Source organism: Halichoerus grypus, chromosome 6, assembly GCF_964656455.1.
Source record: "Halichoerus grypus chromosome 6, mHalGry1.hap1.1, whole genome shotgun sequence".
NCBI lineage: Eukaryota > Metazoa > Chordata > Mammalia > Carnivora > Phocidae > Halichoerus > Halichoerus grypus.
Genome location: NC_135717.1, coordinates 42,333,694 through 42,354,080, shown reverse-complemented (window position 1 = coordinate 42,354,080; position 20,387 = coordinate 42,333,694). Strand labels below are relative to the sequence as shown.

Below are 20,387 nucleotides of genomic sequence, written 5' to 3'. Positions count from 1 at the left end.
AAAAAAAATGGAAGTCTTTTTTCTAGTCGTAACTATCTCAACCAAAGTTCTTTATTCTGTCATACAAAAGCCAATGATACAGTCTTGTACAAGGTGATGAATTAATTAACAAAATGTGTACATATATATTTATATATATACACACACACATATATATGTATATATATACATATATATACATATATATATATAATAGTGGGAACATAAAATGCCCTTCCTCTGGCAAACTAACATTAACGTTGATAAAATTTTTCCCTGCTAGGTAGCTTACATATTTATAGTGTGTATACGTGTGTGTTGCTTTAATGTTTTATATGGTTGAACTAATAATTATGAGCAGCAGTGGAATTGCCAGTTTCTATTTCTTCTCATGACATCTTCAATTTTTGTTTCATGTGGTTTAACACCTTATTAAGTGTATGCAAGTTTAAAACTTTGACCTCCCTATTGAGAAGACACTCGTGATACTTTAGTAATTATTCATATCATTATATTGCCTTCTATCTTAAAGTGTATTTTATCTGAAATCAATAACAGGTTTTGGAGTTGGCTATTGTTGCTGATTTCACCTGGTTAAAAACCCCTTCCACATATTTACCTTCTATTATTCTGCACTATTATGTTTCAGGTTTCTCTCTTCTAAACATTAGAAATCTGAATTTTTTTCATCGAATCTAACATGTTTGCTAACTGGATGATTTTATTCACTTACACGCCCTGGGATTGCTGATAGAGACTTCCCTACATCTTCTCTTTGCCTTTCATTGTGTCCTATTTTTATGTCCCTTTTCTTCCTTTCTTGTTCATTTTATTGGGTTTTTTTTTTGTCTATCTATTTTTGTCTGCATTTTCTATTAGTTTTTTCACCTTCCTTCTATTCTATTTGTGGTTTCCATTGAAATTTTGCACATATAATTCACTTCACAATGTATACTGTGAGTATAGTATATCCTGCAAAAACAGAACAAAACAAAACCCACAGGAACTTTGTAGGTTTGATTATGATCCTCCCAGCCAGCCTACTACTCTTATGCCATATTTTAGTTCTGTTTGTTTGGTTTTTTTTCAAAAATTCCACAAAAATGAGACATTACTATTTTATAAATATAGTTTACGCTAAAGTGTATTCTTTCTTTGCTTGACATTTCTTCGCGCCCCTATGACCTTCCTCCTGGTGATGATTTTCTCCTCTCTGAAGCACCGTTTGTTAGAAGTTCCTTTGGTGTAGACCCAAGTTTTCTGGACGAAAACTCTCCCAGCCTCTGTTGATCTGTAGATCTCTTTATTTACTCTTCTGCTTGAAAGATGTGTTTTGGGTACACAAGTCTAAGTTTACTTTATTTTTTTCCAGTACTTTGAAGATATTTTTTCCTGTCTTCCGATTTCCACTTCTGTAGTTGAAAAGTTGGCTGCCAGTTGAGTAGCTGTCCTTCAGTGGATGGGCCTTCCCGGCTGTATTTAAGACCCTTACTTTTCTTTATTCAGCAGTACCATTATAACATACTGTGATGTCTGTTTACTTTTGTATTTTCTCCTTGGTAGTCTTGACTTGCTGTATGTGTGAGAGATGTCCCTCTGCGGTTGGAGTGATAACATTTCTGCCCTCTTGGATTCATTACTTCCAGCGGGCGCTCTCTTTACGGTGCTGTTAAAACTCTTACTAAATCCTCATGTCCCCTAACTTCTTTCCAGTTTTCTCTCTCTCTCACATTCTGAGAATTTCTTCAGGTTTATCTTGTTTTTCATGAATTCCTCCTTCATGCGAATCGAATCTGGTTTTTAATTTGCTCATTGACGTTTTAGATTCAACCGTTACGATGTTCATTCCCTGTGTCCCGTTGACTTTTAAATCTGGCTGGCTTCTCCTTCATTGTCTTTTGCTGCTTGCTCACCTCTGTTACGTCCGTGTTCCTTTCTTTAAGTATTTCATGTTGAGTTCTTTTCTATTCTGTGTTTGATAACTCGCATGACTGAACTCTTCAGGCGTCTGCAATTCATCACCAAGTGCAACTGTGTAACCCACACTGTGTTTGAGGTACAGAACGTTGCCCTTGCCTCTGATAATTTCCTTCCATGTCCGTCAGACCCCACGGCCCCCACGGCCACCACCAACGTACACCGTGTTCAGATTTTTCTCCAGCATAGAAGATACTGCCTGCAATAGTAATCTTTTCTATTAAAATGTATGTCACTCATTTGTTTTTCAGATTCATCAATGTTACTACATTTATCAGTAGGTTTTTTTTCACTGATACTTAGTATCCATTGTATGAATATATCAAGTTTATTCATATGTTCTTCTATTGATGGTCCCTTCAGCTGTTTTCGGGTTGTATTTACTACAAATAGAGCTCCATGAATATCTTTGCAGAAGTCTTTCGGTGAACTTGCATTTTTACGTCTCGAGTAAATACCCAGGAGTGAAATTATTGGGTCATACAGTAGATGCCTATTTATTCTTATAAGAAACTACTATACAATGTTCCAAAATGGTTCTAACATGTTACACCCCCACCAGAAATAGACAAGAGTCCCAGGTGCTTCTCATTCTCACCAATATTGGGTAATCCCTGGCTTTTCAATTGCAGCCATGTCATTGGGGTATGACAATAGCTCACTGTTACTCGAGTGTCTTCCTTTGTGGGATGTCCCATCACATCATTTACCCATTTTATTGGGTTGCTTTAATTTTGTTATTGAGTTACAGGAGAACTTTTTATACGCTGGACTTCTCCTGATTCAATTTTATGTGCTGGATCCCAATATTTGGGTTAAAAATCTATTGAACCTACACATAAATTTATGGAAGGCTGATATCTTAATATTTGGTCTTCCAGTTCATGAACATGGTGAGTCCACCATTTATTTAGGACTTCTTTGATTTATCTCATTAGTATTTTATAATCTTTAGCGTAAAGATCTCGCACCTCTTTTGTTAATTTTTCCCCAATTACTTTATCTTTTCAGAAAGCATTATAAATGGAATCTTCTGCTTAATTTCATTTGTCAATATTTTGCTGCTCATATAAAAAATACAACTGGCTCTTTTATCCTTGTATCCCGAAATATTCTAATTAAATTTTTTATTTATCAAGTTTGTTGTAGATTATTTAGGATTTTCTATCTGGATTAAAAAAAATACTCTGAAAATAGGGTTAATACTTGTGTTCAAATATTTTTCATTATTTATTTCAGTATCACCTAGGACCTTGGAACAATGATTAACAGAAGTGGTTATCTTCTTTGTTCCTGCTTTTAGGAGAAATCATTTAATATTTCATCATTAAACATGAAATCAGCTATAAATTTTTCATTGATCACCTCCAGCAGGTTAAATAAATTCCTTGAGAATTCTGTTGAGAGTCCTTTTTTTTAAGTTTTTATATTTAATTTTATTTACTTTTCTAAAGGAAAATTGTCATCAGATTTACATTTTTATTTTTTACTTTTTATTATTTATTTACCTATTTATTTCCTTATACTAATGGGTGTTGAATTCTGTTAACTGTGTTTCCTGCACCTATTGAAAGGATTATATGGCTTTTCACTGTCATTCTTTCAATATGGTAAATCATACTACTTAAATTCAAAAGTTTAAAACAAATGTGTATTCCTGGGTTAACTTCATCAGGTTATTGTATTTTATCTATTGCCAGGTTTGGTTTGATAATAAATCATGAATGATATTTGCAACTATGCTTATGAGTGATTTTGCTTTTTAGGTCATTGTTCATGGAGAATATATTTCTTAATTTTTTTTTTTTTTTTTTTGCCTGATTGGGAAGTGTTCCCTCTTGCTCTAATTTCTTTTTAAATATGTAATATGATTTGTGTTATTCCTTTCTTGGATGTTTGAGAGAATTCATAGTGGAACCACTTAAATTGGAGCTTTCTTTTGACGAAGGTTTTTGATAACTAATTAATTAAATTTCTTTGGTTAACATAAGACTATTTATATTTGCTCTTTCTCTTGACTCAATTTTGGTTAATTTTATTTTTCATTGATTGTGTCCCTTCTATCCAAGTTGTCTTATTTGTTGGCATTAACTTGTTCAGAATATTCTCCTCCCACCTCTTAATCTTATTAAACCTATAGTCCAATTTTTTTTTTTTATTTCTGGTATTGGTGATGATACAGCACTATGCTTCCACAGGAAACACATGAACAAGAATATTCTAGAGAAACTTAGGGTTAAAAAATGAGTATAGTTATGCCAAGTAAATGCAGATGAAAATGAAGCAGGTGGGGCGTCTTGATAGTCGACATATGCTGGCAAGAATGCAGAGAAGCTCAGATGGCAAAGTATTTAATGAGGCAAAGAAAGGCACCTACTTCATAATGCTGGATATGGATACAGTTAACAACAAAGATTTAACAGCCATTAATAGATGTACATGGCTAAAACAGCAACAAAGTTTATAATGCAGAGACTCTTCAGAGTTACAGAGACAGACACTGCAATACTGAAAAACTTCCATATATTTCTCTCAATCACAAAAATATAGCAAGTAGACAAAAAGAATAGAGAAGACATAAAAACAAATCAGTAAGGCAGATCTTACTGCTATAAATCATACTCTAAACCAAAACAGATAATGCATGGTATTTTAAGAGCATTTAAGTCCATATGGAACATTCTCAAAACTTAGACTAACCTAGCCTACAAACAGAACTTCAATATATCCCAGAGTAAAAATAATAAAAACAACATTCTCTGGCCATTATGCAAAAACATTGGCAATTGAAATTGATAGCAAAATCAAAAGCAAAAAGACCTACCCTTAACTCACTTTAAAACATGTCTGAGAGGGGCCAGCATTGAACTGCAGACACATACACACACATACCTCATGCTGGAGTAGAACTGGAAATCCAAAACAGAATCTCAGAACCTCTTGAAAACAATAAGGAAAATATAACATCAGAACCTGTGGGATTCACCTAAACCCAAATAGAAAAATATTTATAGTATACAATAACTTTTTAAATAGAAATGACAAAAAAGAATAAATGAATATATCATCCAACTACAAAAACTAAAAAAAGAAAGACAAAAAGCAAAAGGAAGGAATTCATGAAAGGAAGAATTAAGGAATGAGAAAATGAAAATAGAGTGACCAAATAAAACAATATAACAGTTAATCAGTGAAAATTCAGCAAAAGAGCAAAAAGAATGGCTAACCCATTAAAGATGAGAGAAAGGGGAGGAAACACTAATATCAAGAATATAAAAAACACAAAGAAACATTAAAGTAGAATTTTTAATTATGAGAGTAATATGCACTATAAAAACATATGAAAAAGAAAACTTTTCCAAAAAATACAATTTAACAAAATTGATCCCATTAGAGAAAGTCTAACAGATAAGCTACCATAAGAAAGAGACAGAATGAAGAACAACTTTGTATTTTTAAAAAAGGATCAAGTCTAGAAAGATTTGCAAAGGAATTCCACCAACTTTTTAAATATCAGTAAGTCCCCATGCCATTCATATTATTCCAGAGCATAGAAAAATATTTTGTAAAAATGTTTTATGTAAAAAGAAAATATTGATCCCAAACCTGAAAATAAATCACTAAAAAAATAAAATTATAGGCCATTTTTACTTATTAATACGAATGCATATCTTTTACAACATGTCAGCAACTGAATCTAAGCTCCCGTTAACACATCTTAAAAAAAGTGTTTTTAATTTAAAAAATTTTCATTTTAAAAATTAAAAATAATAAAATAATAAAATAAAAATTAATAAAAATTTAAAAAACTAACACATCTGATCCTATTTATTCTAGGAATGCAAGAATACTTTAACATTAGGAAACTTTTAACTTATAACTCATTAACTCTTAAGTTTTAACTCTTTTTTTTTTAAAGATTTTATTTATTTATTTGAGAGGGAAACAGCATGAGAGGGGAGAAGGTCAGAGGGAGAAGCAGGCTCCCCGCTGAGCCGGGAGCCCGATGTGGGACTCGATCCCAGGACTCCGGGATCATGACCTGAGCTGAAGGCAATTGCTTAACAAACTGAGCCACCCAGGCACCCAAGTTTTAGCTCTTTTAACTGAATATATTATATATTTTATATTAATATGGTTAAGGATAAGAATCATCCGATCATCTCTAGCAATTCAGAAAATGCAGTTGGCGAAATCAGCATGTGTGAACTGTATCCACCATAACGACACATTCAAGTTAAAGCATGCAATAAGGCACATGAGAATAGGTATAGAATCCATATGCATGCCTGATCATGTTTCCAATAATTACATTTTGGCTATAGTTTCATCCTTGTTAATCTGAGATGATTGCTCATTATGGTTTTTTTTTTTTTTTTCAGTCCAAATGCAGGAAAAAGACAAATATTCTTTATATTCACTTTCTTTAACGACGCGGGGGAGATACCAGACAACGCAGTTTGCAGTTACACAAGAGAGAGGAGATAAGGCCATTCGTCCTTACAGGTGACAAATTCTGTACCAGGAAAAACCAGAGAGTTGATGGAAATCCATGACCCAAAAATAAAATAATTTATTAAGCAGCATGTTGTAAAATCTCCAAAGTCAGTACATTTAGATGAGTGAGGGACGGATGACAGAGATGTAAGAGCTGAAGGTGTGTGTCCTCAGCCAGAGGGTGAACAGAAATAAGCCCAGGGTGCCCCCCCGTCCTACCTGGCATGACCAGACACTTGCCCCTTGACCCGGCCCTGGGAGGCCAACGAGACTCCCCGAACGTGCTGTGTCCCAGAAGGGTGTCAGGCGGGCGCCGAGCCTGCATTCCCAGCGCACACGGGACGTGTAAACACCTCTGCCCAGTGACCCCAGGTGACCTCCAGCACAATCTAAAACCCCAGCTCTCCCCCAGGCTCACCTTCTTTCCCTCCCTGAGAGCCCCGCTCCCCATGCCTTTGCTTACCGTTTGTCTTTCTCAGTGCATGTATTTCAATTTTTTATCCCTTCCCACCATCTGTCTTTTTGTTTTGTGAGTTCTTCAGGGATAAATTCCGCACCTTTTTCATGTATTTGTTACTGGTGCTTAGTATTATTCCTTAACAAAAAAAAAAAAAATCACACCCGGGTCGAGGGAATGGAATATTACCCAGCCAGGTCTAATGGAGAACATGCCTTCAGCAGAACAGATCAATGGACATATCTTGAGCAGAAGAGAAGGTAGTTCAACAGTGCATTTCACGCAGTATTTTTAACAGCCAGCCTGAAACTCTGGGCAGTTGAGACGTGCTGTGAGCTCAGGCCTCTCCTCCAGAATGAGGTCCAGCCCTTCCTTCACTTCTGGGAACCACACGGCATCCCTCTAAGACACGGTCTTTGCCACTTTGTGCTAGAAGGCGTTTTCTTATCTGAAGCGAAGCGAGACACATTTGTTCTCTTTCTTGACTTTTTATTACAGTAATTGTTAAATACGAAAGTGAACAGTATAAGGAATCTCTTGGATCTCTGACCCAGCTCAACAACGAGCAGAAGTCTTATTATGTCAATGCAACAAAATAATTGTCAGCCTCGTAACAGAAAACATGGGTGCATCTTCTCTTGCTGTGGTTCTGTCCGTTGTCTGTTTCTGGTTTTGGTTTTTGTCTGTGATGCGGTCAGTAAGCATGACCCAGGGCCACCGGACACAGCCTCAGACCGGGCCTATGCATCTACTGCTCCAACTCTAGCACCAGAAAAAGGAGGTTTGAGAGTAATTCCCTTCTCCTAGATCATAAGTGCCCAGAACACTGTGAGCTGGCCTCTCCTTTGTGTTATCCTCATGCTGCCCAGAGCAGAGCTGAGCTCATACCAGTGCTGCGTGTGGGGTGCTCTGGATTCAGCTGAAATGGAGTTTGCTTTTCTCTCTGGCGTTCAGCTCCCAGGAACATCACGATGGATCTGGCCTGATTAACCACTTATGAGATGTCGGGAAAATCACCAAATACATCTCTTGTGCAAGATTGCTCTATTTGAAAACCCGCAACCTCCCATTACCATGGAAACCACAAAGATTCTACTGTGAATTACAGTTTGAGATTTTTTTTTTACTTGGCTGGTTGTGTGTAATTAACTTTTTTCTATCGTATTTTTTGATATGCCAGGAAGAGCTGCTCTCACACCCGCTGTAATACTAGGGACTCGACTGCATGCTCTATTTTGAAAGGTGCGAGCCCTGGAAGGGTCTCCTGGAGACTGGGGGTCCTGTTCCACCCCCACCACACGCAGGCTGTTGTTAGTGGTGGGACTTGAGAAAACACACTTCTTCGTGGCCTATGCATCCTGTCTTGTCCTCAGTCACAGGGTGGGTATGGGTGGGGCTTGGTGGGGGTTCAAGAATCAGAGTCCTTCCCAGCAGAAAAATCCCGTGACTCCAATTGTTTCTCTTTCCGATCATCTGAACACTTTGAAATAAGTGATTTCACCTCATAAGCCTAAAAACCTAATCATGTTAACCTGATATTCTAACCAGGCTACATTAAGAGAGGTTTTAAAGTAGCGAGCACTGGACCTAGAGACAAACAAGGTCAACAACACTCACCCTATTACCACGTATAACAATGATAATAAAAATTGCTACCTGCCATTAATACCTATGTGACCTGGGCACTGAGGTAGGCACATCATAGTATTTGACGCGAATGACTCTTGAAAGGTAATTATTACTATCCATTCTCATAAGTGAGATTCACAAGTATAAATAAAGAACCATTGCATAAGCTCTGAGTTAATAAATGATAGAACCGGGTCTGACATCATGTGTCCTAAGAGCTTTCTTGTGCTACTTCCTACAGAGTCTTTTTCACTTTGTATTGACCACACAACACAGCTAATTACACTGGCATTTCCTAAAATTATTGCCAAAAAAGTCTTCAGATAACCACTGCTAAATGCAACCATGTATAGTCAGGCCAAAAACTTAAGAATAGTACTGAAAGCTTACATTTCCAACTTTGGTATCAAGTCCTTACTCATGGAGGAAAAAAAATCCAAAATAAAATCTCTGCCTCCAAAAAAGCTTTACAAAATGCCAAATGTTGCCTGGGCAATGTGGGGCTATAACATATATCAGAGATCAGAGAAGCTACCAGTAAAATAATTCATTCCATCTAAGTATCTGCTCACCAGTACATATACTTACTTATGTGTATATGACCATAGCTTTGCTATGTGTTTATCTTATGTCTCTTCCATAATCTATTGGTCTTGTAAAAATTTCATCACAATATTTCAGATTGTTTATAATTTTGTGCTGATTAATACAGAATAGTCAAAGGCAATTCTATCAACAATGAGTTCTGTGGTTTGAATGCAACAGGGAGTAATAACCGGCGATGGAAAACCATGATGACTTTAAATGTCTACAGATATAAACCAGCAGAAAACTGTGAACTTTGGTTTCAGTTTGAAAAATAATCATATATGACCCAGTTCTCTCTTTTTTTTAATTATACCTATTTTATTTTAAGATTAACTGAATGTCAGTTGGGATCACCTTGTCCTTTGAGAGTTATGCAAAATTGGACAGAGGCTTCCATCCACGGGGACTCCAATCCTGAAAACTCCCCTGTCTCTTTAATTCTTATCACTCACATCTGACCTTCCTCTTTCCGAGGCAGTGATGTCTGTGATCAGGGCCGCAGACTCTTTTTCATGACTTTGTACAAATGCCAAGCACGTGGGGCATTGCAAACTTTAATGAAGCCCTGGGAGCAAGAAGGGAGGGGGGATTGCATAGCCCCTAGTTTAAAGGTCCACAGAAAGAGATGATGACTAGGAATTTCTCACGGGCTGACTTCCATCCCTCAGCCCCCAGGTCCCTGTGTGTGGTCCTTCCCTCCCTCCAGGACCCCTCAGCTCCCCAATGCCCTGGGCACCACCCAAGCCACCACTGTGCCTCATTCTGCCACAAGGAGCTTTTAGCAACTTTAAATTAGCTTTGCTGTTTAGGTTTGGTCACTCTCTTATAAACACTCATCCGAAGTGTAGTTAACAGTATATTGCTTAAAAAAAAAAAAAAAAAAAAAGACATTTTAGGCCAGGAGTGTGTTAGGTACAGGATCAGCTAGAATCATTTGTAGTTTTAAAGAGCACTTTTTTCTCCCTATTATCTCTCCCCTCTAGTTATATTTCATGGTGGGAGTCCACCGTCTTCCAAATGGACTCCTACCCAGGAAGTTATGGATTGCATAGCAAACCAGTATTTGGGAAATGTTTGTAGACATCTGAGTAACGTGGTCTAACCAACCCTGACTCAGGACTCACCGTGTTGCAGGCACTATCGAGGCAGGAAGAATTAAGTGAATGAAGGGCACCCGATGCGAGCAGGCAAATTCACCCAGAGCTTGCTAGAACAGTGGGGACGGCCGCCATCATGGACACTGGAAGGCAGGCAGGCATGGAGCCCTTTCCAGGGACAAGAGAAGGATCCAGGCGTGCCCTGCGTGGAGGCAGCTGCAAGAGAGGGCGTCTCATGTGACGGCTCAGGGGAGCATATTTGTCTTTCTCTGGTTCATCCTACATCAGCAGCAGGAGCAAAAATTAGGAAAGCTGCCAACTGATGGTCAACTGCAGACCATCTGGGCCCATTGCCCAAGAGGTTGTGGCTGGCCTCTCGGACTGACGGCTGCAGACCACGGGGCAGAATCTGTGGCCCATGTAGCCTGGATATTGTCCATTTGCATATTCAGTCTCTTGCCTGTGATAAAGGTCCTCTGGCCACCCCCATTTTACAAATGAGGAAACTGAGCCAGCAGGAGATCTGTGAATTGCTCTGAGAACACTCAACCACTAAGCGCAGAATCAGGATTTGAATACAAACAGCCTCCCTCCAGAGCCGGTCCTTCCAGTGGCTACGAAATCCTGCCACACAGAGAACTGAATTTGATGTACGATGCCACCAAGCCAAGGCTCGGGACCATGAGAGCAAGGGCCTTTCCCAGCGTCGGCTGCCAGTGAGAAATTAGGCAAAGATTCACTGTATTAACACATTTCAGGAGTTCCCCTTCAAGGCTTCAGAGACTTTATAACCAGCCCCCACTTCTTTGTTCCACCTTGATAGGCTCTTCAAGCAACTGTCTTCGTTTCATTTCAAACCCCAAAGCTAAAAATGGCTAAAATTTAGAAGGCATTGGTCGTGACCCTCACTCCCCCAACACAAAGCCACCCCTCTCGGGAGCAAAACACCTGGTTTTATCGACGCTATCAGGCGAGTAAACGTCCAGTTTCTCTGTCACCTGTCCACAGCCTCTCCCAACCTGCTTCCCAACGTCCTATCTTTTTATTATTATTACTTCCATTTGTTTCACAAAGAGCTGTGGATCTCTCTCTTCCTGTCTTTCCCTGATAAGCATTCTGCTAAATGAAATACAATGAGACTATTGGTGCAAATTACGGAGTAGATAATGTTGCCTGACACCAGGGTCAATGGTGTTGTTAGCAATGGGAGGGAGTTACATTTAAACAAAAGATTGTTCAAATGAGGGAACCTGCAAGTTATCGGCCGGTCACAGAGGGTAAAATTATAAATATGCTAATATGTCTTGCTATCAAAATATGACTTTGTTGTTAATAAAGTATTGAAAAATTATAATTATATCTAAATATGGTAGACACAGTGCTGTTCAAATTCTTAGCTGATATTTGACCATATTTTAAACTTTTATTATGACAGCCATAATTTAGAGAAAAGAAAAAAGAACTCACAAAATGACTGATTTTGTTGTCATCTCTTTTAGAGTACAACATGCGTCCTTTATTATGTGCCGCCTGTTAAGAAAAAAACTCCTGAAATTAATTCGTGATGAAAATCATTCTGGAATCACCATGAGTTTTTTCTGTTCCTTTTTTTGGTTTCTTTTGACTTTGGTTGTAAAATGTGCACTCAACTTACAAATAGGGGGGGAAATCCCTATTTTAGCAGCTTATCCATAAGGAGCCACAATATTATTTACAAACTAACTTGGATTAGCTAAATATGGTTATTAGTCTTAAAATAAAAATGTATATTTTTTCTGCTTGATGTCTACAGTTCACAGATTCAACCCTTTTCACATTATTTCACGAGGCTGAGAATTAAAGTCCCTGGTGTGTACTCCTGTACTTTGTTTCTTAGCCCATCACCAGGAAAAGGAAGGAGTTTCATGGATCAGACAATCCACGTGATAGGAGAAACACCCCTACACAGCTCTACCTTCGGCAGAGGTTACTTCCTCTGGGACAATCAAGAAATCTTTGTGAAGGGCCAGCATGAAGGAGGGCGATGTGTGTGCGGCGTGGATTGTGACTTTCAATATTTGTAATGACGATGGAGAGAGGTGACCACCACACTCGAAACAACAGACCACAACGTGTCATCGAGCACTGAGCTTTGTGACAACCGTGCACGTCACGCGAGAGGTCACAGGAGAGGGATGTGGCAGGTGGATTAGGCAGGGGAGGCCTCCTGGAGGATGCACACCTGGTGTGAAGGACAGGTGCACTCCAGGTGGACAGGAACTAGGTATCCTGGTTAAGCAAACCGTAGGAAGAACAGCGCGTGCCCCATGTGGGGTCCCAGCGTATGGCGGACATTCCCCCTGTGAACTCATTCATGCTCACGGTAATTTCTGGTCCTGGTTTAACTTCAGAAGACTCTACGGGGGTAACTGACGGGCCAGTTGTCAACAGTAATGCCAGAGGAAGAGTTTGAACCTCCGTCGGCCTGATGCCAAAACCCTCCTGACATGAATGACCTGCGTAGGGAATGCAGACGCCAGCGTGCCTTATGCAGAAAAAGGAAAAAACACAGCCACGGGGGGGGGGGGGGGGGGGGGGGGGGGAAGATGGCGGAGGAGTAGGGGACCCTATTTCAACTGGTCCCCAGAATTGAGCTGGATAACTACCAGACCACTCTGAGCACCCACGAAACCAGCCTGAGATGTAAGAAGATCTGGATCTCTACAAACAGAATATCGCAGGCGGTTGGTTGTGAGGTACGCAACGGAGAGCCGTGATCCTGCGGGCAGATATCAGAGGATAAACGGCAGCAGGAGGGAGCCTGGACGTGGGGATCCTACACCGCCGGTGAGTGACAGCCTCGCGCGCTGCGGACAGGGCACAGACTCACAGACCGGTAGCGTCCGGAAAGAACTTTAGGGCAGCCCCTGGGGTGGAAAACCAGACCAGCGGGGTCGCGCGCACTCGAACTGCAGCCTCCCAGTCGAAACCCGGTGCGCCGGGGTCGTGCTGGTGAACTGCAACCCCCGGGGGTGGAAACCCCAAGCGGCGCGAATTGGGAGCGGCTGGCGGTTTTACAAGCACAAAGGGCAGAGACGTGTCCAACCTGGAGGCAGGACTGGGGGTGCTGCGGAGGGGCGCACAACCCAGGACGCTGCAGTTTATAGCAGCACGGACAGAAACGGAGATGGTGTGGCCTGGAGAGCTCACTGAAGAACAGACTGCGGTCTCTCTGCTCTGAGGCAGAGGGTTGGAAACGGTCTCTTCTGCTCTGACTCGCGGAAGAGACGCGGAAAGCCGCCAGGGAAAGGCGCCAGAGAACAAAAGCCCCAAAGACTGATTCCCACTGAGCCCATCTCCCACCACAGGGGCGCAGGGCAACTCCGCCCAAACAGGGTTGCCTGAGTAACAGCGCGGCAGGCCCCTCCCGCAGAAGATAGGCTGGGAAAACAAGAGGCCAGCAACCCTAAGGTCCCAAGAAAACAGGTGCATCTTGCTTGGGTTCTGGTCAATAATTTCGACTCTATACATTCCCTCAAACACCCATCAACAGAATGACTAGGAGGAGGAGCCCCCAAAACAGAAAAGACTCAGAGATTATGACTTATGCTGCAGATTTACAAACGGATGCAGACATAACCAAGATGTCGGAGATGGAATTCAGGCTAGCAACTGTGAAGACAACGGCTAGAATGGAGAAATCAATTAATGGCAACATAGAGTCTCTAAGGGCAGAAATAAAAGGTGAATTGGCAGAATTTAAAAATGCTATCAATGAGATCCAATCCAATCTAGATAATCTAACAGCTAGGGTAACTGAGACAGAAGAGAGAATAAGCGATCTGGAAGACAATATAATAGATAAAAAGGGAAAAGAGGAGGCCAGGGAAAAACAACTCAGAATCCATGAAAATAGAATCAGAGAAATAAGTGACACCATGAGACGTTCCAATGTCAGAATAATTGGAATCCCGGAGGGAGTGGAGAGAGAGAGAGGGCTAGAAGATGTACTTGACCAAATCGTAGCTGAGAACTTCCCTAATCTGGGGAATGAAACAAACATTCGAGTCCTAGAGGCAGAGAGGACCCCTCCTAAGATCAAGGAAAACAGGCCAACACCCCGGCATGTAATAGTAAAACTTGCAAATCTTAGAACCAAGGAAACCATCTTAAGGGCAGTTAGGGGAAAGAGATTCCTTACGTACAGAGGGAGGAACATCAGAATAACGTCAGACCTATCCACAGAGACCTGGCAAGCCAGAAAGTCCTGGCAAGACATATTCAGAGTACTAAATGAGAAGAACATGCAGCCAAGAATACTTTATTCGGCAAGGCTTTCATTTAGAATGGATGGAGAGATGCAGAGCTTCCACGACCAGCAGAAGTTGAAAGAATATGTGACCACTAAGCCGGCCCTGCAAGAAATATTAAGGGGGCTTCTATAAAAGGAGAAAGACCCCAAGAGTGATCTACAACAGAAATTTACAGGGACAATCTATAAAAACAACGTCTTCACAGGCAACATGATGACAATTAATTCATATCTTTCAATAATCACTCTCAACGTGAATGGCCTAAATGCTCCCATAAAACAGCACAGTGTTGCAGATTGGATAAAAAGATAGGACCCATCCATATGCTGTCTACAAGAGACTCATTTTGAACCTAAAGATACATCCAGACTGAAAGTGAAGGGATGGAGATCTATCTTCCATGCCAGCGGACCTCAAAAGAAAGCTGGGGTAGCAATTCTTATATCAGACAAATTAGATTTTAAACTAAAGTCTGTAATAAGAGACACAGAAGGACACTATATCATTCTTAAAGGGTCTATCCAACAAGAAGATCTAACAATTGTAAATATCTATGCCCCCAACATGGGAGCAGCCATCTACATAAGCCAGCTGTTAACCAAAATAAAGAGTCATATTGATAACAATACGTTAATTGTAGGACACCTCAATACTCCACTCTCAGCAATGGACAGATCATCTAAGCAGAAAATCAACAAGGAAGCAAGAGCTTTGAATGATACATTGGACCAGATGGACCTCATAGGTATTTACAGAACATTCCACCCTAAAATAACAGAATACTCATTCTTCTCGAGCACACATGGAACTTTCTCCAGAATAGACCATATACTGGGTCACAAATCAGGTCTCAACCGATACCAAAAGACTGAGATTATTCCCTGCATATTCTCAGACCACAATGCTCTAAAACTGGAACTCAATCACAAGAAAAAATGTGGAAGAAATTCAAACACTTGGAAGCTAAAGACCACTCTGCTCAAGAATGTTTGGGTCAACCAAGAAATCAAAGAAGAACTTAAACAATTCATGGAAATCAATGAGAACAAAAACACATTGGTCCAAAACCTATGGGATACTGCAAAGGCGGTCCTAAGGGGGAAATACATAGCCATCCAAGCCTCACTCAAAAAAATAGAAAATCCTGAATTCACTACCTAACTCTACACCTTAAAGAACTAGAGAAAAAGCAACAAACGACGCCTAAGCCATGCTCTAGAAGAGAAATAATTAAAATTAGAGCAGAAATCAATGAATTAGAAACCAGAAACACAGTAGATCAGATCAACGAAACTAGAAGTTGGTTCTTTGAAAGAATTAATAAGATTGATAAACCACTGGCCAGACTTATCCAAAAGAAGAGAGAAAGGACCCAAATTAATAAAATTATGAATGAAAGGGGAGAGATCATGACTAACACCAAGGAAATAGAAACAATTATTAGAAATTATTATCAACAACTATATGCCAATAAACTGAGCAATCTGGATGAAATGGAGGCCTTCCTGGAAACCTATAAGCTGCCAAGACTGAAACAGGAAGAAATTGACAACCTGAATAGGCCAATAACCAGTAATGAGATTGAAGCAGTGATCAAAAACCTCCCAAAAAACAAGAGTCCAGGGCCTGATGGATTCCCTGGGGAGTTCTACCAAACATTCAAAGAAGAAATAATACCTATTCTACTGAAGCTGTTTCAAAAAATAGAAACAGAAGGAAAACTTCCAAACTCATTCTATGAGGCCAGCATTACTTTAATCCCCAAACCAGGCAAAGACCCCACCAAAAAGGAGAATTTCAGACCGATATCCCTGATGAATATGGATTCCAAAATCCTCAACAAAATCCTAGCTAATAGGATCCAACAATACATTAAAAGGATCATCCACCACAACCAAGTGGGATTTATCCCCGGGATGCAAGGGTGGTTCAACATTTGCAAATCAATCAATGTGATAGAACACATTAATAAGAGGAGGGAGAAGAACCATATGGTCCTCTCAGTTGATGCAGAAAAAGCATTTGACAAAATACAACATCCTTTCCTGATTAAAACTCTCCAGAGTATAGGGATAGAGGGAACATTCCTCAAGCTCATAAAATCCATCTATGAAAAACCCACAGCGAATATCATCCTCAATGGGGAAAAGCTGAGAGCCTTTCCCTTAATATCAGGAACACATCAAGGGTGCCCACTCTCACCACTGTTGTTCAACATAATACTAGAAGTCCTAGCAACAGCAATGAGACAACAAAAAGAAATAAAAGGTATTCAAATTGGCAAAGAAGAAGTCAAACTCTCTCTTTTCGCAGACGACATGATACTTTATGTGGAAAACCCAAAAGACTCCACCCCCAAATTACTAGCACTCATCCAGCAATTCAATAATGTGGCAGGATACAAAATCAATGCACAGAAATCAGTTGCTTTCTTATACACTAACAACGCAACTGTAGAAAGAGAAATTAAAGAAATGATTCCATTTACAATAGCACCAAAAACCATAAGATACCTCAGAATAAACCTAACCAAAGAGGTAAAGGATCTATACTCTAGGAACTACAAAACACTCATGAAAGAAATTGAAGAAGACACAAAAAGATGGAAAAATATTCCATGCTCATGGATCGGAAGAATAAACATTGTTAAAATGTCTATGCTACCCAGAGCAATCTATACCTTCAATGCCATCCCGATCAAAATTCCAATGACATTTTTCAAAGTGCTGGAACAAACAATCCTAAAATTTGTATGGAATCAGAAAAGACCCCGAATCGCCAAGGAGATGTTGAAAAAGAAAAACAAAGCTGGGGGCATCACGTTGCCTGATTTCAAGCTATATTACAAATCAGTGATCACCAAGACAGCATGGTACTGGCACAAAAACAGACATACAGACCAATGGAACAGAATAGAGAACCCAGATATGGACCCTCAACTCTAGGGTCAAATAATCTTTGACAAAGCAGAAAAAAACATGCAATGGAAAAAAGACAGTCTCTTCAATAAATGGTGCTGGGAAAATTGGACAGCCACATGCAGAAGAATGAAACTCGACCATTCTCTAACACCACTCACAAAGATAAACTCAAAGTGGATGAAAGACCTCAATGTGAGACAGGAATCCATCAAAATCCTAGAGGAGAACATAGGCAGTAACCTCTTTGACATCGGCCACAGCAACTTCTTTCAAGATACATCTCCAAAAGCTAGTGAAACAAAAGCAAAAATGAACTTTTGGGACTTCATCAAGATAAAAAGCTTCTGCACAGCAAAGGAAACAGCCAACAAAATAAAGAGGCAACCCACAGAATGGGAGAAGATATTTGCAAATGACACTACAGATAAAGGGCTGGTATCCAAAATCTATAAAGAACTTCTCAAACTCAACACCCCAAAAACAAATAATCAAGTCAAAAAGTGGGCAGAAGACATGAACAGACACTTCTCTGAAGAAGACATACAAATGGCTAACAGACACATGAAAAAATGTTCATCATCATTAGCCATCAGGGAAATCCAAATTAAAACCACACTGAGATATCACCTTACACCAGTTAGAATGGCCAAAATGGACAGGGAAAGAAACAACAAATGTTGGAGAGGTTGTGGAGAAAGGGGAACCCTCTTACACTGTTGGTGGGAATGCAAGTTGGTACAGCCACTTTGGAAAACAGTGTGGAGGTTCCTCAAAAATTTAAAAATAGAACTACCCTATGATCCAGCAATTGCACTACTGGGTATTTACCCCAAAGACACAGATGTAGTGAAAAGAAGGGCCATATGCACCCCAATGTTCATAGCAGCAATGTCCGCAATAGCCAAACTGTGGAAAGAGCCGAGATGCCCTTCAACAGATGAATGGATAAAGAAGATGTGGTCCATATATACAATGGAATATTACTCAGCCATCAGAAAAGATGAATACCCAACTTTTACATCAACATGGATGGGACTGGAGGAGATTATGCTAAGCAAAATAAGTCAAGCAGAGAAAGTCAATTATCATATGGTTTCACTTATTTGTGGAACATAAGGAATAACATGGAGGACATTAGGAGAAGGAAGGGAAAAATGGGGGGGGGGGAATTGGAGGGAGAGATGAACCATGAGAGACTATGGACCTGAGAAAAAAAACAGGGTTCTAGAGGGGAGCGGGGAGGGGGGATTGGTTAACCCGGTGATGGGTATTAAGGAGGGCACGTACTGCATGGAGCACTGGGTGTTATACGAAAACAATGGATCGTGGATCACTACATCAAAAACTAATGATGTATTGTATGGTGACTGACATAATATAATAAAATTAAAAACTACAAAAAATTAAAAAATTAAAAAATTAAAAAAAAACACAGCCACGGGACACACTTTGGGGACATACACTGAACGTTCTCCTGATTTATAAACATGTCTTCACCTGGTGTTTTAACAGCCTGATACAATTCCGTTCAGAAGCCCTGTTGAATTCTGCTGTCCTATGGGAGTTACACCTGTTTATCTGTCTGTATTGAGCTGGGAAGTACCCACCTAATGAAAGAAGAGAAATCCAAGTAATATAATAATAGTTCCACACATGCATTGCTGCCAACCCATCTGCCAAAGAGAGACCGATCTCCACCCGGACGCGCTTACCTGGGCAGGTGCGCTTACCTGGGCAGGCGCGCCACGCCCGGCTGCCCTGAGTGTGAGCTGGGGAAGGAAGGCTCCCCTGCACCTTTCTCAGAATGCCCTCGGCTGGTCACAGCCGCCTCTCCAGGGGTGGCCCCAGCCAGAGAATCTCAGTTGGAAGGGCAAAGAGCAGCCACGTCTTCCCCAGGAGGTAACCGTGCAGCTCCCGAAGCCCCGGGTCCCTCCTTCAAGGGTCAGGCCAGAGCTAGAGCCCTCCTGAGCCCGTAGCCTTGCTGGCTCCCTCCTGGGATCATGCGTGTGTACTTGGGTTTCCCCCGAGGGCAACCCCTCCCCATGCTGGCACCAGGACTCCTGCCTCAGCCTCTAGAATCTGACCCAAGGCCTCCGCTGGGAGCTGGGGACACAGCTTGAGCTTCACAGAAGCAGATTAGGGATCTATTCTCAAGCTCTATGGCCAGTGTTGACCTTGACCTGAGCCCCAGGGTCCTGGGAAACAGCCATGGTTAACAGCCCCACCCTTTCAAGTTAACCTCATAAGTCTTAGATCAGAGTCACGAATGGCCCCGTCTGTGCCCGGGACCAGGCCAGACACAGAACCCCCAAATCCCAAGTTCTGCCTCATTGAGGATCAGCTGTATTGCCCGCCTCACAGACCCATCTGGATGAAACGCCTGCAAACGTGAACTGACCAGACCTCAGCTATGCTTCTCTTCCTCTGGGGGCCCTTGACCTTGACCTGCCCTTGAGCTCGAGCAAGTGTCAGAATGCAGAATGGGGCACCTGGATGTCTCAGTCGTTAATCGTCTGCCTTTGACTCAGGTCATGATAGCCCCGCATCGGGCTCTCTGCTCCGCGGGAAGCCTACTTCTCCCTCTCCCACTCCCCCTGCTTGTGTTCCCTCTCTCCTGTCTCTCTCTCTCTCTGTCAAATAAATAAATAAATAAATAATACTTAAAAAAAAAAAAAAGAACGCAGAAGAATCCTCCCCACATGGCCTCCAAGAGTCAGCGGACCACAGAGAGAAACCTGGCCCGCTCCGTGCACTGCAGCCCGGCCCCCACGGCCCACGCTGCCTAGCGGTGCACATCCCCAAGAGCAGAAAATCCCTCTGCCTGAGCCGTGACATTCTGACAGGTGCTGAGCTCAGACCCTGCTCCCGCCTGCAAGAGACTTTCCAAGGAAGGTCTCTGTTTGCCTGAGTCAGGCTTAGTTTTTTGTTTGATACCATCATGCCCTTCAAG

At 41.0% G+C, this 20,387-nt stretch overlaps 1 long non-coding RNA gene across 1 annotated transcript in view; it reads left to right on the top strand.

The window, feature by feature from the left end:
* LOC144382082 (uncharacterized) overlaps positions 1-12,811 on the top strand; it is an 88,923-nt gene extending 76,112 nt beyond the window's left edge. The window contains exon 2 of the long non-coding RNA XR_013448482.1: positions 12,776-12,811. This is a non-coding gene — a long non-coding RNA (uncharacterized LOC144382082). The remainder of the gene's footprint in view (positions 1-12,775) is intronic.
* The last annotated feature ends 7,576 nt before the right edge of the window (positions 12,812-20,387 follow it).